At 35.9% G+C, this 17,996-nt stretch overlaps 1 protein-coding gene across 1 annotated transcript in view; it reads right to left on the reverse strand.

Moving 5' to 3' along the window:
- Positions 1–17,996, reverse strand: part of nphp4 (nephronophthisis 4) — a 231,444-nt gene that overhangs the window by 179,480 nt on the left and 33,968 nt on the right. The gene's annotated exons all lie outside the window — the stretch shown is intronic.

Consider the following 17,996-nt stretch of genomic DNA (forward strand, 5'->3'; position numbering starts at 1 on the left):
AAAAGTAATCTAACTACTTTTCACTGCTAAACACTGCTACACATTACTTAAGATCTAACGTAGTGCATTACTTTAACTCATTGATCAAAGAGACTTTGCAGACAGGGCAAAGAGGAGCAGGGAGTTGCGATGCTGAGATATGTGAAGGCGATTGGCCGAGGAGCCTTAACGTGGGCGTGTCTTGAAAACAGATTTAGAGGACAGGCAATAGCGTAGAGCCAATTCACGTTTCGTTTGATAAATCAAACTTTTTCCAAATCCTGTCGGAAGAAAAACACAGACATCTTTGCGATGTAAAAATGCACAAAGTGCTTCTCTTTGCTCTTTTTTAAATGAGAAATTGTTGCTTTTTCAGCTAAAACCAAGTAAACTGTGGGATCGACAGGTGAGTCCTCCTGGGTAGCTATGTTTTTAATGACCCGGCAAGGCCCTTCTGACTGTCGACATTCCTACATGTCCCGCCTAAAGAAACATTTCTGGCATGCCATTGGTTAGACTCGCTGGTTGTTACGAGATAGACGTGTAAACAGGAGTCTTTCAAGATGGATTTGTTGTGATCTCAGACCTCACAACAATCCAGCTTGCAGCGAAAGTTTAGATTTCACTTACACATTTGTGTTTTTTTTTTTGTTTTTTTTAATACAGAAATAATGGGCTTATAAATTCCTGCTGTTCTTTTTTTCTGGTATAGTGTAACCCCTGTTTATTTCTTCAGCAAAATATATTTTAGTTTTCTTAAATTACTTGAAAAAAATCATATTTAAACCTAATTTATAGCAAGTTAAAGGCTGTCAACAACCAACAGTATACATCTGTTTTTGCAGTTCGTCTATAACTAACAAAGTCACTTGTCTAGCCACATGCATTAATATGCTGTAGATCAGCATTCAGTGTTTTCATGTATTTAGTTCTTTTAACTATTTTTTTATTCTTTAATGAATAACAAAAAAATTTAAAATCCAACCACCAAACCTTCAGTTTTAAAGTTCCAACAACAAGAGAGTTAAATTCTAAAACATTTTAGATAGGAAGAAGTAACTGCAGTTATAAACTCAGTGACTTTTTGGAGAAGTAACTAGTAATGCCTCAAACACTGATCATAATAGTAACTTTGCAATAAGCTCCAATATCAAACAAAGAAATAAAAAAAAAAAATAACATAGCACACTATTTTTTTCTAATATTTGCATTTATAATCAGGCTTTTCCTTAAAATATTAAATAACATTAAACCATCCAGGGTTAACTTGATTAAAATTGTCCTTATAGAACTACCTCTTTTATTTCCAGCAATAAAAACAAGATCAAAAAACATGGAAAGCTAATAGATTTTCTACAAGGCTGGCAAAAAGTCATTTTCTGCTATAAGAGGCTTTTTGACCGTTTTGAGGACAAAGCAACTCCCTTCATCTTTAAAGTCACTGCGGGGGAGATTGAGAGAAGGATGATGATGGACTGGATCCCTGTGTTCTGCTTCCCTCCATGCTAGTGACTCATCTCTGTCACAAAGCTTTAACTCTCTCCTACAGCTCACTTACAACAAAGAAAGGTGCTTACTTCTAAAAATGAAAATGAAAATGGGAACCTCAGTGGTTGCAGCACAGGTTAACCTCTTCGGCAAGCATTTTGAGTCACAAAAGCAGCTTTTTATTGAAAATGTGTTACTTATCATAACAAAAGAATAAATAAAAAATCTTAGAACTTTCTTGACACAGATGGCGCCCAGGTGTCAGATTCTTTCTCAACATTTATCTCTTGTTATTTATTATGCATCAGCCTTGAGTTTCCGTCAGATGCTGTGAATAGATTAGAAAGCTATTCCAAAACTTCCCTTACAGCAGTACCGGTGATGTGGTGCCTCAAAGCCACTTGAGGAGCGACTTGGCAAGAGATGTGAAAACAGAAACCTGGAAGGCTTCAGGAACAAAAAAAATCCCTCAGAATCAGAAAAAAACAGAGACAGCAACTGGGGGAAAAACATTGAAAACTTCAAAAATAAGTGAGCCAGAAAGCATGACAAGGTGATTTTACAACGCATCAAGATAAACGTTATGTATTGGCTGACAGAAGGATTTTAAATTAACTATTTTATTATGATCACATTTTATGATCACATGTTTAGCGATAAATTAGGTTACACTATGAATAATTTCACACAGTCAGGTCCTGTGGAGAGCTGCATGTGATGATCGCTGCTAAAAACAAAACCAAGTAGAAGCAAGGTAATACAGGTTACATATATGAGGCCTAAAGATAAATATTTCTGGCTAGAGGTTGTTTTCAAATATTTAATAACAACATATTTTATCCAACTCTCTCTTGTCCTTTAGTTGGGTATTAAAATACAAGCAAGGATGCAGGGAATTCTCTCTCATGTTGAACATTTCTGTAGGAAATCTGCAGCCCTGCAGAGATTTGATAATATAATGATAATCTGAGATATAATATAAACAGACAACAATGTTCAAATATACAGGTTTTTGTTTTTTCCTTTTAATGTAGGAGCAAATACATATTTTTAGCATTATGGAGTCACATGCTACGCTATGTACATAGAAGCCCATGTCACAACCCGATCCGCGAAGCACGATCTGTACTGGAAGCACAATCCGCACGATCAGCTCATTCACTTGAAAAAATCTAAATCTAGTGATTTTTTTCTTAAAATAAGTGTATTTGTTCTTGAATTGAGAAGGTAAAAAAGACATTCTACCAATGAAATATATATTCAAAATCAGAAAACACAATTGCATTGTCTTATTTCAAGTGCATTTTATCTAAATATCTTATTTTAAGAGTAAAAATACTAATTCCATTGGAAAATCATCTAATTTACCTACTCAAATAAATACACTCAATTTAAGACATTTTTACTTATTTCTAGATACTTTTTCCAGTGTTTGCACATGTGCAAGTACGTATTCATCCAGGTCGCCATAAATAACATAATTATTGTACTACAAGTATTTTTTCTATCCTTAAATCACTAAAGAATACTACACTACATCTTTAAAAAAATTATTTTATGACTTTTCTGAGACAATTTGATTCTTTTTACATTTTAAATTGCTCGTCTGATGTCATCATCGGACATGAGCAGAGTAGAAAAGAATAGAATAGAAAATCCCTTTATTGTCCAACTAAGGGGAAACTGTGGTGTTACAGCAGCAAAAGGTAATAGCAGAAGTGGTCACACAATATGAAAAAATGTGTAGTCTGGCAAGAAATGATTACTCCATGTTTATCTGCATTTCAGTTGTTTCTTTCTTCAGATTACACACTATATACAATAAGGTTAACATGAAAGGAAAAAATAAAACTAAAAAAGACTAGACTTATGTTTAAATCCAAAGCTGAAAAGTTAGCTTCCGGAAGTAGCGTAGGATCCCATTTCCGGTACAGAGCGGGCAAAGAGGAGTGTTAAAACGGAAAGGATTTTAATGCATTTATTTTCTATGGAAATACATTATTAACCTTTAACACATTGTAATTTAGTACAGTTACCATTTTTAAGGGGGAATGTACTGTAATTTAGGTATTTTTTTACAAACTAAAATCGAGAGCAACCTGGATGTGTATCTGTAGCACATGCGCAAAAAAGCTGATTGTACGGATCGTGCTACCGGTACAGATCGGGTATGACAGCCCTGTCAACACCACTTAATGAATGAATGAAGGAATTCATTACAGGATGAATAATTATTCCAGATAATAAAATAAAATATATTTACACATTGAAGTTTCACTCAGATCTTTATGCCAACGGCTTTAAGTCTATTAAAAAGATGAAAAGTTTAGCTGATATTTAGTATAATTTAGTTAATCAAATATTCAAACACTTGGGGTTATTAATGGCCCGACCATAGACGGCGTCACAGTATTGTCTCCAGTCTAGTTTGTTGTCCAAATGAACACCCAAGGTATTTATACTCGTCAAACACCTCCACTTCTTCTCCTTTGATGTTAATAGGATTCAGCTTGTTCCTGTTTCTTCTGAAATCTACAATCATCTCCCTTGTTTTGTTGACATTCAGGATCAGAAGATTGTTTCCACTCCAGCTCCTTTGCTGCTCACTACTGGATTAGACAGTTGACCATTCAGTGTAACAAACTGTGGTCTGTTTCTCAGGTAGTCCTTAAAACAGGTGATTGCTGATGCCTCCATCTGAGTCTTCTGAAGTTTCTCACAAAGTAAGTCAGACTTAATAGCATTTATTTAGGCTGAACTGTATTAAATGCTAGCAGAGTTATTCTAACAAGCAACTAATAAGCAGAGTAATTCTAGAATCACAGTCATGATTTTGATCACAGTCAAAACAAAGCAGTTGAGTATTTTAAATATCAGGGCCTTACTTTGGACTCAACATTTAACTTTAAAAAGTTGATCAAAAAGCCTCTGATATTTTAAAATATTCAAAATACTGTTGGTTTTACGTAACATCTACAAAGCATTGAATTTTAACAGCACAAAAATGTACTTGGAAGCAAAACTATAAACAATATTGCACCACCGCCACTAAAAACCCTTTGTCCAGCTCTGCTCTGAGCTGACAAGCAGGAGTTTCATGTGAGTAGTTAGTAATGATTCCAGAAAACCGAAACATAGCTGAGCGATTCCACAGAGAGCCTTCTCATCAAAGGGCATTAAAGATTAGAACAAACTCCCAGAATGTATTAAACTATCCTCAGACCTGAAGGACTAGTGTCATAAAGTCAAGATAATGTTGCCAGAGTTATGTCTCAGTGTTACCAGCAGTGATATTAATCTGTAATCATGGCATCCAACAATGTTTGATTTTGGTGATTTTATATGACTGTTAAGTGAATGGAACTGGGTAAGTAATAAAAGATGCTTTACACCAGATTTAAAGCATCTTTTATTAATGTTTTTTTTTTTTTCATATAATCCTTTTTATATAAACTATTAAACTAAACTAAACATATGTATCTATCTAAACTACTTGCTTTTACTTTCAGGAGCTACTTCTAGTTATTTAATTTTCGATGCATATGACTACAATTAAAAGATTAGAAAATTACCCATTCATTTCTAACAGCCTGTTTTATCTTGGATGAATTTTAATCTGATTGGAGGATCTACACTTGATTATATAGATCATGCTTTTGCCCTGTTTATTCATTAAGTGCATTGGAGTAAAGCTGCTCAAAACACATAGGCAGCAGAAATAAAAGGATGTGCATCACAAGCATAGAAATTAGCCTTTTAACGGATACTTGGGGAAAAAAGGAATCTATGGAGGCTAAATATAATTCACCACATTTAAGTTTTCAAACTTTTTTATGAGCAAGGTGCATCAGGAGACGCGCTTCAAACATGAACACTTGAAGAAAATTAAAGCTTACCAAACAGATGCCGATGTTCCCTTGACTTGCAATGTTAAATATTTTATCTCACAGCATATTGAAAGGGTATGGAAACCGTACTTCAGCAGACATGATGGCATTTCAGTGTCTAAAAGACTGGAAAACATGCTGCATTAGAAGATATTTTCCATACCAACCATTCACAGTTTGTATATATTCTAAGTAATAATGCAAAGCATTGGTTGCAGTATTAACTGTGTTCATATTTATTGTAATTTACGTTTTAGTTTTTTTTTTTGGAGTTTGCAAAATTATCAGTAAAAAATCTTTAATTTATCTAAATTTTGAATTGAAGACACAGCATAAAATAATATGTTGGAGATTAAAAAACAAAAACAACTGGTTGAACAATGTTAGATTTACTGTGTTTTTTAAGCCACATATGCTCATAAATATAAATAGTGTCCAAAACATAAATACATAAACACACCACACAACACTTAAATAAAAATACATATTTCACAATATTTATGTCGTAATTCCAACTGATTAGTTGAGGGTGTTGCTGCTGTTAGCGTTCAATTTCAGAACGTAAATTCTCTTTTCTGTGACATCTCTAAGTTAGTCTAACTGTCAAAAAGCACTTTTAAACTCAGCTTCTAGTGCTGCCCTTTTCTGCAAGGCATTTGTCGCATTCACGGTTTTATTTCGGGTAATAAGACATAGCTAGCCTAGGCTAGCATTAGCTTAGAACTTCTAAGGCTTCTCTCTCCATCTCCCCTGACTCTTTCCCGACTCTAAATCTCCTTCTCCCCTCTCTCCTATCTGTATCAAATATTCAGTTATTCATCTGTCTCCTTTAGCTTTAATGGTATGTGTAATATTTTTTTTTACGTTTGAGGCAAGGATGTCAGATTTAGAGTACAGGCTTCTGGCTGTAGAATATCAAGGTATTAGACTGAGCCCACTAGTTAACAACCTGGAGCCACTGAGACCATGGACACATCCAAGTATTGGTCCTCCAACAGTTCCTGAGCAGCCTCAACGCGACTGGGTGACAGTACACAGAAAGCGTAGTCATAGATCTCTGCCCGCCGGTCACCACCAAGCTGTCCATGTTTCTAATGGACTTTCCCTGCTTAGTGACGCACTTACTGGGAACCCCTCTCTGGTAATTGACAGCTCCACAGTAGGAAAGGTGGCGTTAAGAGATACCAGGGACCATAATCGAATGTTTGTTAGGGACCAGAATGGGCAACATCAAATCCTACCTGAAACTGCTGTTAAAGGATAAGGTTAAATACAGTAAGTTATACCCCTTTCCAAAAAAAAATTTAAAAACAATCTACTGGCCCTTGTTTCCAAGTTTGAAGATGTTTTGCTTCCCATTGAGGAAGCTTTCTCAATTCAAAATGAAATTAGAAAGCAGTGAACGATTTATAACTCATGTCAGATCCACCCTTCTTTGGTTAACGTTTATATGGCAAGACAATTTAATTGGTTGGTGATTAATATCTCTACTCATGACCATACTCTAAATTAATAAATTGGCCAAAGACAACTGGATTTAAACTTACAGTCAAGGCAACCAACCAATGTAAAATACCAAGAATCCTACTGAATAAGCAAATTACAGTTATAATCATTTAACTAATTATCATTAATTGTTTTTTTAACCTTGGTTTCAACTACCTATTAACAATGATAGAAAGTAATAAACTACATTTACTTGACTACTTTACATAAATATTTTTTGAGTATCTTCACTTTACTTGAGTAATTTTTGAGGGAAGTAGTTATAACTTTCACTCTACTAAATTTCAAAGTCAAACATTGCACTTTCTAATCCATTAAATTTCCAAGAAGCTGCTAGCTACTAGTTCCTTTTGGCTCAGTTTAGCTTTGTTATCTGCCCTTTGCTGTTTTTCTTTCTGGAAATGCAATTTCGACATGTAAGATAGCAGCCCTTAGGACTGGATTTCGACTCCACTGCAAGTCATTCCACAAATGTAAGAAACCCAGGGCTAATATAATTTGTACTTATAAATTTTATCAAAGCGTTACTTGTTGCCATGCGTTGCTCCATAGGATTAGTTGTAGTTCCCTTTTGGTAACAGATTCAACCTTAAACGTCTTTTCGATGGTTAAAGTGTGAAGAGAATTAAGACACTCCAGGTTTCGTTTTGGTTTGTTTTGAATAAGTAACAATAGTAATCTTTTGTGCAATTTTTAAGCTAAAGTTCTTTATAAGTGGTGTAGAATTGGTGTCAGTGGTTCTACGCCTCTATACATCAGCTGCGTTCTAAAAGTTCTAAAACGTTATTTATAATTACTCTGAAAATTATACAAAAATACTGACATCAGAGAATTGTATTTGTATTTTTGAATACTTAAGTATCTTTGAATGCATGAACTTTCGAATACTTAAGTATTTTCAAAAGTGAGTACTTCAATACTTTAATTTAATTAGATTATTGACTGAGTAACCTTTACTTGTAGTTGAGTGAGATTTGACTATGAGGATCAAAACTTTACTCAAGTACTACTGTTGAGTTTTTCGTACACCACTGCCTATTAATTAGCAATAACTTCCAGTTGTAGTTATTTAATATATAGATAATCTTCTGGTAAAATTGCACAACACCGCTGTTGTGGCTCTACCTCTCTTATACTTCATCCAAAATAGTTATGGTTTCCTGGGCGATTTTCTGTATGTGTGCTGCCTTGTGTTTGGGCTGCTGGGTCACCTACTGTAAGGACCACATTTCATCATTCTGCTTCATTCTATCTATATTCGCTCACTCTGCAGGACTTTTCAGGTTCCACTCTTAACTTTATGCTCTCTCTGCTTTTTCACATCATAGTAGCTTCATTTGGTCTGTTCCTGTTTGGCTGCAACTCCATCCTGGATTGAAATATCAGCTGTGCTGCTGCAATCGACATCTCTGTGTAAAGATGTTGGAGCTTGGCCTATTTCCACTATAGTCCAGTTTCCATTACTGAGACTTGAAGAATTGGAGCTCATCTTCCCTGCTGTGTCTTTACTGGACGGGGGCATCCTGTAGAGTTAGTTAACAGTTAACTTTTGTTTATCTACTTCTTTCTTTGTGTCTGTTTCTAGCTGTTTCTGGACCACAGTTCTGCATTTAATACAATTAGATATCATAATAATAATATATTTTTAAACTTCCGTTTTTTTACAACTATATAATTGAACTGTAAACTTAACCACAAACATGTTTGGTTTTAGGTAAGACTAAAGTTAAAATGTAATGTACAACACAAAATCTTTCACCATCCTGCCGCAAATATTATTCAGCTGATGATGAACATTTTTTCACAAAATTCGTTATGGGACCTTATCAGTAAATTGAACATTAGCTCAAAGTATTAAAGAACATTTCTTTCCAGTATTCTTTGTATTTTCCTCTTAGCCTTTAAATGTTCTGTGCAGATAAAGCAAACCTGATAACCTTTAGTTGCCAGTGCTGAAATCTAAAAAAAAGTAGAGATTAAGGAAGTGCAGGTGGAGTATTTCTTTGAAGTTCACTCAAGAAGTAGTAGGTGGAAAAGAGGTATGTATGATATCCATGTAAAAGGAGCAGAAATGTTTCTTCATCTTTATCACAGGGAAGTATTTTTGTTCATGAGAGACCAAAACTGTCACAACACTGCCTTTCTTCCCCTATATACAAAGTGGATGCATCTTTCTATGGCTTCAGATTAAGATATGCTAATGTGAGCACAATGTACCATCTGTTAGTCACATTAAGAGGTCTCCACAGTTGCACCCCCATCCTTCTCATTGTCTCTTTTCTTTGCTCCTTTCCTTTCCCTACCAGTTGGTTAAAAAGATAAGCTTAGATCAAACCAATATGTTTACGCTTCTGTTTGCCCTTTCTTCTCCCTCCTTTTTTTGCATGCCAGGATGGATGCAAAAAAAGGAGTCTCCTCTTTGTCCCTTCATCCAGACACTTGTAAACAAAAACTGAAACTTGACTCGTCTGCCACCATTAATCGATGTTTTCTTCAAAGCAGTTTTAAAACAAAACAGGTTCAACTTTCTTCATACATGCTTGTCCAGGCCGTTTGTTTCTTACCAAGTCGTGTCAGACAGCTTAAACATAGTGGATTCATGTAATAAACTTCATCTTAAGACATTTTATACTACTTATGTTGCTCTTCTCATCTACAGTGCCTTCACTCAGATCATTTATTTGCCTTTAGTGTCACAGTCAGAGAAACAACATGAACATGTTTTTCTATGCAAAAATCATGACACTGCCTACCAGGAGGCAAAACATTCTCCTTTCTGACCTTTTCTTTCTGTCTGCTCTGCTGAACGTTGTGGCACTTTCTTGTGTGCTGTAATCACAAACGTTACATTTTATCCCAGACGGTGGATAAATGTCGACCTACCAGAAAGCTCCAGTGGATAGAGTCATATATTTGCCTTTGGGGAAGTAGAAGGCACCAAAAAGTAAGAAAAGATTATAATATTTATAAAATGAAAGCTTCTTATATGCAGTGCTTTAAAAAAATACCCATAACTCTTATACTTCTGAGACATTAGGTTGAATCTGGACCAAATTACCTTATATAGGTAGGTTTGGGCCACTGTGTTTATTGAAATGGAAACACTTTGCCTGGCTATGCTATATTTCAATTTGGTCTGACATACGATAATGTTACTTTTCTGCTTTCCAGACATCACTAGTTATGAATATTCAGAGCGACATTGAAATGAGTGTGAGGTCCTGCAGGTATATTTGGGGACAAAGCACTGTTGAAAGCACATGTTGCACAACAGGCTTTTTTTTTTCTTTAAATGTCTTTCTTGGTCTGACACAGCTAAATCAAGGAATTAGATGATTAGCAGGACTCTAAAGAAACTGACTGCATATTAAGCAGAGAATCCGACCATTTGATTCAGGTGTGCTGGACCAAAACTTACAGAACACTGGCCCTCAAGAACTAATGATGCAGCTCATCCTTGCTTTAGGGGCTCCATATGAAGCTGGTGGGGCAGCTGTAACAATTTATCAGTCAATTACCTTTTACCTTTTCAATTACCAATTACCAATTACACTAAATTTAAATACATAATTTCTTTTCATTCCAATTCTTTTGTTTATATCACACAAAGATTCACAATAACTTATTCCAAATGAATGACATGAGAGATTACAGCGAAATAATTGGTACAGCGAAATAATTCCCATGAAAAAAGGAAAACAATTAGTTCAACAAGAAAAGCGTGTTTTAAGTTTATTGCTGCAACAGCATAAAACAAGCATACCTAAATCTACATTAAAAATAAATACCAAAACACAAGAAAATAGATTTTAAACTAATACTAGCAGGCTTCCACAGCTTCTACTGATCCTTCAAAAAGCAGGGTAGTTTTTTAATCTGAAACTTTATTTCAGATTAATTTAGTAAACAAATACTTCAGCAATGCTTGCACGGTCGAGCAGTTTGTTGCACTGTTGCTTTTATGCAAGAAGGTTCCGGGTTCGATTCCCAGCCCAGCGTCTTTCTATGTGGAGTTTGCATGTTCTCCCCGTGCATGCATGGGTTCTCTCCAGGTACTCTGGCTTCCTTCCACAGTCCATAAACTGTTAGGTTCATTTGCATCTCTAAATTATCCTTAGGTGTGAGTGTGTGTACATGGTCTTATGTGTTTGTATGTTTCTGTGTTGCCATGCGGCAGACTGGCGACCTGTCCAGGATGTACCCTGCCTTACTCCCATAGACTGCTGGAGATAGGTACCAGCCCCACCTTGAACCTGACAAAGACATCTCAGAAACACAGAAATATTTAAACATACTAATAATCACCAAAGCACATTTAAAAGAAAAAAAAATCAATGATTTTTATGAAGACCTTTTTTTCTGAATCTCTATTTTAGCACCAGTGATTTCAAAATAAATATTACAGCATCCTGCAAAAGTGCCAGAGCATTAAAAAGAAACCAAGCTGGTCGATGTACCAGGAAAAGTGGGGAGTTATTATATCTGCTGTGGGCAAGAAGAGAAAAGGCAACTATAAATTAATCTTTGTTGGTAACCATGGTTTCTAAACCTGCAAAAGGGACAGGTATACTGTTCTGTTCTCACTATCACAATCACGAATATTGATAAAACCCAAGAGGCAATTCAAACACAGACATTAAGAAATAACATAATTTTCTGTTCTTTCTTCTTATATTTTCAAAAGTAAATGGAGAAAAACAAGTAAATAAAACAATATGTGTGTCAATAATTAAGCAAAGGTATGTATCTTAAATACAGTATAAAAATCTATTTGCACTCAAATCTCACCATCGATTTTGTACTTGTAAAACTGGAGCTGCATACAGAAGCTAGCTTTTTATTCTGTTGAAGCCAGTCATAAAGTTAGCTGAGGTCTGACTTGTTTTCAAATGTTCCCCAACAAAGGTTCTTTAAAATGATAATAAAATAATTTATTGTTGCTGTCAACTGGCCAGCTTACTGGAATGGATGATGAAAACACATTATAACTTAGTAATGAGGAAGTAATTTAATCGTCTGAAACTTTATATCAGAATTTAAGGTTGGTGGTTTTGGTTGAACAGTTTCTGAGGGCTGATTTCAGAACAGTTATGAACCAACTCACAGGCTAAAATCATAAATCTGGTTTCCTGAACATCACAGCATATTCCCAGTTCTCCAGTGGCCTCAACACTCATCAGATTTCAATCTATTAGAGCACCTTTGGGATGTGGTGAAATGACAGGTTGGTATCACAGCTGCAGTGTATCACTGTCGAGAGTGTCACATGTAAAACCTGTGTGTCCCAATCCCATTGTTCTAAAAACAGTGATTCCGAGAAGCTCAGAGTACCATTCCTGTTATGGGCCCAAAAAAATATTTGAATCTTTTTATTTATCTCATCTTCCGATCTTTATAAAAATGATCTCTGGGTCTTGTTTTCCCTTTTTAATCCAGATTGGCTCAATCCACAAACCATACTGTACGCCATTATTACATCTCTCCCTCAACCTTTCTGCATCTTAGCTAAACCAAGCCTCTGACTACATTGCTTAGTAGTTGTTATGACAACATTTATTTCCCCTTTTGGGATCAATAAATTATTTTTCAACAGAATTTAATCAATTAATAGACAGGCGTGCTGCAATCTTCTTAACAATTTGAGTCCTTTAACAAATAGGGGATGCAAGTCATAAATCAATGAATTAATCTGAAGTTGACTGATCTTTTTCATTGATTAACAATCAATTGATAAGCGGTCATTTTCATAAAACGATGAGTTTTCTATCAAGAGGATTTTTCCATAACATTATCATAATTATATTTGAACTATTTTTTGTGGCAGCTAAATTACAAATTGCCACAATAAATAAAAATGTTTGCTTACACATAATTAAACTTATTTATAAGATGCAACAAAACAGAAGCCTATAAGGTTACTGAAAATAATAAAGATGAATAATATATGTAAAATAGAGAATCTTTTATTAAAATACAGATTATGTTGCTTTAACCTGCTGTCAGACTATTGGCCTGTTCCATTCAATGAAGTGAACGCTAACTGTGATATAGCTCTCTGTTTTTAGTGGAATCCAGCACTCAGTGTTGGGAAAGACTTTGTGCTTTAGGCGGGTCATACACTCTACGATATTTTCAATCTTTGTACTCAGCTTCTGCTCAAACTGTATAATGAAATTGCAGTGTTTATAAGGTTAAAACTCATGATGTATATTCTTACACTGTATAGCCCCACAATATGATGCGATCTAACTGCTCATGCTGCACGTCCAAAAGCCACACGTCGGACTCAGCACCGGGAGATTGCGTTGGTCGGACTGGAAGAAGAAGAACTCCCTTGTTTGCACATGCGCAGTATGTGAGGTTCTGGTAAATTTGCTGATGGATGCTCATAGCTCTGATTCAACAGCAGGATTTGCCAGTGAACACCTTACAAGGGTCGACTGAATTTCAAACACGTGTGATTTTCTTCTGACCTTATGATGGTATTTGGAGATGGTCATGAAAGGCTATTCGCCCCTGTATACTACACGATGCAGGACACAGGTGAGGCTAAAATAATTTTTAAAATTCTTGCATGACTAAAGAATTGGCCCAAAAAATTGCACACACAAAAAAACGCCCGTATGCCAGCCTTAGCAGCACTTTAAAATGAGACGGTTCCGGTGGCTCACAGAGGAATGTTAAAACTTTGCTCAATAAAGTGAATTAAATTACAAAAGTTACCCATCTACATGCTCATCAAATATCTAGTATCATAATTTTCTCCCTTTTTCTATCATCACAACCTCCCCTACTGAACTCAGCAGAGAAGTTATGCTGCTCCACTCTACAGCACGGGTAAAGGGCCACTATTTAGGAGATACTGTAACTTAAGAAATGTAAGTGTTCATATTTACAAACAGGATCACATAAACTGCAGTCTGAATCCATGATTCGATTAAATATTTACAATGAATCGGATAGACCATATTTTAATCGAATTAACAAATAGTCAACGATTAATCCTAGCCGTCACAAAAAGTTCCTGATTCCATCTTGTGAAGTATTTTGTAAAAGAAGCTTCTGTAACTTTGTTAATTGTTAGACCAGCGCCATGCTGTATGTAAATGATGGAGGAGGGTTGTGAGGTTTCATGCCAGCAGCACAAACCTCGATGAGCATCTGAGACTTAGTCACTCTACAGAATACGGTGAGGACAGGAGGCTGCCATCTGAAGAGGAAAGGAAAGGTGCCATATGTGCGACACCAACTTCAATCAGCTAGTGCTTTGGCAGAGACACTGGCACCAGCCTGGCTTTTTTCCCCCCCAGTAAAACATGTTCTGTCTTTAATTTACTGGCTGTCGAGAGAGAACACGTCCTGTCGGTATAGTAACCATCCATGGTATGAATTGAAGTCTGAGCATTAAAACTAAAGATATATTCTGGGAAACCATATTAAAAAGTAAGGCCATGTTTGCATGAAGTTAAACTAATGAGCTGCACATATGAACAGACTGTAATCTAGGATTTATCCATAATAGAATTATAACATGTGTAAGGAATTAATAATACTTCAGAGGTAATGAAATGGGATGTAACTCAGTTTTGAAACACTTTTAAACTCACATGGAAGCTGCAGAAATTAAATAAACCCAGCGGAAAGCCTACTATGAACAGCTGTCAGAAACTAGGAAACAACATTAGCCCTCTTTGATACGCCAAAGTGTCAATTAGGTGTGTCTGTATGTTCCCAGCATCTAAACCAAGTTAACCATGTTTTTGGACTCAGTTCAGTGTTTAAAAACCAGTGCTGATTGGCTTTTAGAGGGAGATTAAAAAGTTAAGCCTGAAAGAAGGCATCCTGCATAAAAAGAATGACTATTTTATTCTTTAATGCAGCATGATGTTCACTTTAAAAATCATTCCTTGACCAAAACATTTTTATAAAGTCTGTGGGACAAATTTAAGCACTATAGTGATTATGTTAAACTGATGGAACTAAATTGCTTTTAAAAATTGCTTAACTGCATCTGCAGGTCATCGTGCATGATCTCCTTTTCTTTAAGTCCACAGCATTAGGGAAGAAATTGATGCATAATTTTGAATGTATTATAACTTAAGTAGATCAATAAAAAGTATTAATTCTGGGGAAATCTTCCCTTTTGATTTAAAGTAAAAATTGGCCAGTATGAAGAATATTATTTCTCACTTTGGCATCAGGCACCTCAGATACAATTTACAGTCCCCAGTCTTTCACAGTGAGAAGACAAAAAGTAGCCCCCCTCTCCTCCTGTCAGAGGGAATGAAGGTTCAAGTGATGCAAAGAAATGAAAAAAGGGTTTCAACCATAAAATGGAAACAACAAGAGTGGCGGCAACATGGCTTGAAAAACAGAGGAGCCACGTTCCACCGAACAACAGGCTTACATTGAATAATTCAGCGGGCATAAGAGTCCGTTTGAGAGCAGGCTTTCTAATATTCATGTGACATGATAGCCAAGACAGGAACTCTGGCTCTCGCTGGGCACAATGTTATTCGCACGGTAAAGTACAACAGTGTTTTGTTATTCATAGCCTTGGTTTTAAGCCAACCAAGGACATATTTAACTCAACCATGAGCCACAGCAGCAGCTCAATAATTGAAATAAAAAGTTTTCCAATTTTGAACTTATGTGTATCAAATATTCAAGGAGAAAAAACACCTTTCATTCAAATGCCTAAAACTAACCTTCCACTTTCAGAACAGAGACTGCATCAGCTTCGTCTCTCTAAGCAAAGCAAAGCTACAAAGCAGCAGGATTTTTAGAAATATGTGAAAAGCATGGATAGTCACTTATTCACTGACACTAAACCTTCTTCTGTCGCCAAAGTCCCTCTTTTGTTTGTATTCTCTTTTAAATAGACACGTCTACAATACATTGATGGAATATTTTAGTGTTTGTAATTAAGCTGCCCCTCAAGCCCATTTTTTCTAAAGAAAATCACTAGTTTGCTGGTTGCATTTGTTAAACTAAAGTGAGTTGTTCTAACATTTAATGTTATTGTAGAGGCCATTCATAATCACTCACGGCATAAAACATCTTCTGTAGAGGATGATTCCCTTTTTCAGGAAGTGTTGAGAACAAATGCTTTGAAATGAGTGTTTTTCATAAGTCACATTAACTTTTTAGAGGAAAACACAACAGACTTGAGCTACGCACAGCTCTCTCTGGCATCAATGATTGGCCCTCCAGCCAGGAGTGAACAAAAGCTGCTTAACACAGCTTTAGGGGAAATTGTAGCTTTTTTATGCAGAACACAGCTGCAACATGTCCCTTAAAAAAAAAACACATTGGCTGCTGTTTCTGTACTTGATGTGTGTGAGTAAGTTCAGTGCCCTGAATGGTATAATGGCTACGCACAGCCAAGCTGATTACGCTAGCATGTAATTGTTTGAGCGGATGAATGTGGCACATTTAGGCATCTGGAAATTGTATTTGAGTAAAATCCAGGAAGTAAACAATTATTTCCCTGATATTTCTGTAGAAGTTTACAAGAATTAAACATTTTGTCTACATTTTTTTTGTTGTTTTCCACACGAAAGCTGCCTAGGTTCAGGTGTTACCTTAGAAGAGATGCTTGTTTCTCCAAAAAAACTCTAAAAACCATTACTTCATCCCTAGTTTTTTGTATGCAAGACTCTTATATTATAAAAGGGAAAGTATCAGCTTGTTTTTCAGAGTAGCCCTGTTTCTCTCACTGTTACTGGATGTGCTCTCTTCATCCTCTGAAATGGGAGCTGGCTCGGAGTTTGTCTGCCTGGCTGTGTGTTTCCTGGACAGTTGCCTTTTGTATCTCTGCTTCTGTCTCCTTGAACCCCAGTTGGCCTCAGCAGATGGCTGCTCACACTCAGCCTGGTTCTGCTGGAGGTTTCTTCCTGTTAAAAGGGAGTTTTTCCTCTCCACTGTCGCTACAAGCATGCTTAGTGTGACGGATTGCCTTCAAGTCAATGAGTCGATGCAATCAACTGGTTTTCCTTAGATAGAAAACTTTGAATCAATTTGACAGTATGATCTGTTGAACTGTAAAGTGCCTTGAGATTATGTGTGTTGTGAATTGGCGCTATAGAAACAAACTGAATTAAATTGAATTATAATAACCAAAATATGAAAAAGTTTACCCTAAATTTTACCTGCCATCATCCCCACTGCTAACTTTGTAAAACATAGTAAACAAGCCTTTACACTCAAGCTCATCACACCACACCAACATGAATATGAAAAACCACAACATCCAAATTTTCAAAAGCATTCTGTAAATAATGCATTATCTTTTTTATAGTTTCTTTTAAAGAAGATAAAGGTTATAAAAATGTATATGTGAATATCCTAACATGAACGTGTGCATATTAATAATTGTATACATTAAACTACTGGGCAGCATACTGTATATCAACTTAGGAAATTAAAACATAAAGATTTAGCATTAAATACACCAGGATAAGCAACAAATATATCTTCTTCGTCCAAAAGTGATATATAACTCCTAAAGACATCTGGATGCAAGAAAATCGAAAAGGGAAGGGGCTCTATATGTTTTAGCTTCCAAAGAATAAGTCGGTTCTTTCTGACTTCTGCTTTTATTTCAGTTTTTTTACTGCGCTTTCTAAGCATGCTACTCGGAGGACTCCACATCACAGCAAAGAGGAGTGCAGCAAGATGCACTCTATATTGGGAGTTGGTTTGATTTACTGTCAGACTGATAAAAAAAAAACATGAGCCATTTAACACAGCCTAAACATGTATTTGTTGCCACCGTATTGGATCCTGCAGCACGCAGGCAGTTAAGCTAGATGCACGTTTGAAATTTTGACAAAGAAACTGAATAATGAAACTGCGTCTTTAAGCTTTTTGTCACCTCTTGTTTCTCCAATCACTGCATAGGTAGAGCCAAAATAACAACCAAGATGGATTGATTTTACAAAACAGAATTTAAAAAGATTCAGTTGAAACAGAATCAGTTTGATAAAAGGTGGGCGGAGGGGGAAACAATGCAGTGATCTATCTGGACAATACCTGAACAACAGTCTTAAAGGGCAAATTTCCTGTCAAAATCTTAAAGCTGTTTTGCCTTTCTGCCCTTTAAATGAGACTGGAGTCACAACACATAACAAAAAG

The sequence above is a fragment of the Cyprinodon variegatus genome, unplaced genomic scaffold (genome assembly GCF_000732505.1).
Source record: "Cyprinodon variegatus isolate N-32 unplaced genomic scaffold, C_variegatus-1.0 Scaffold209, whole genome shotgun sequence".
In the NCBI taxonomy this organism is placed as follows: domain Eukaryota; kingdom Metazoa; phylum Chordata; class Actinopteri; order Cyprinodontiformes; family Cyprinodontidae; genus Cyprinodon; species Cyprinodon variegatus.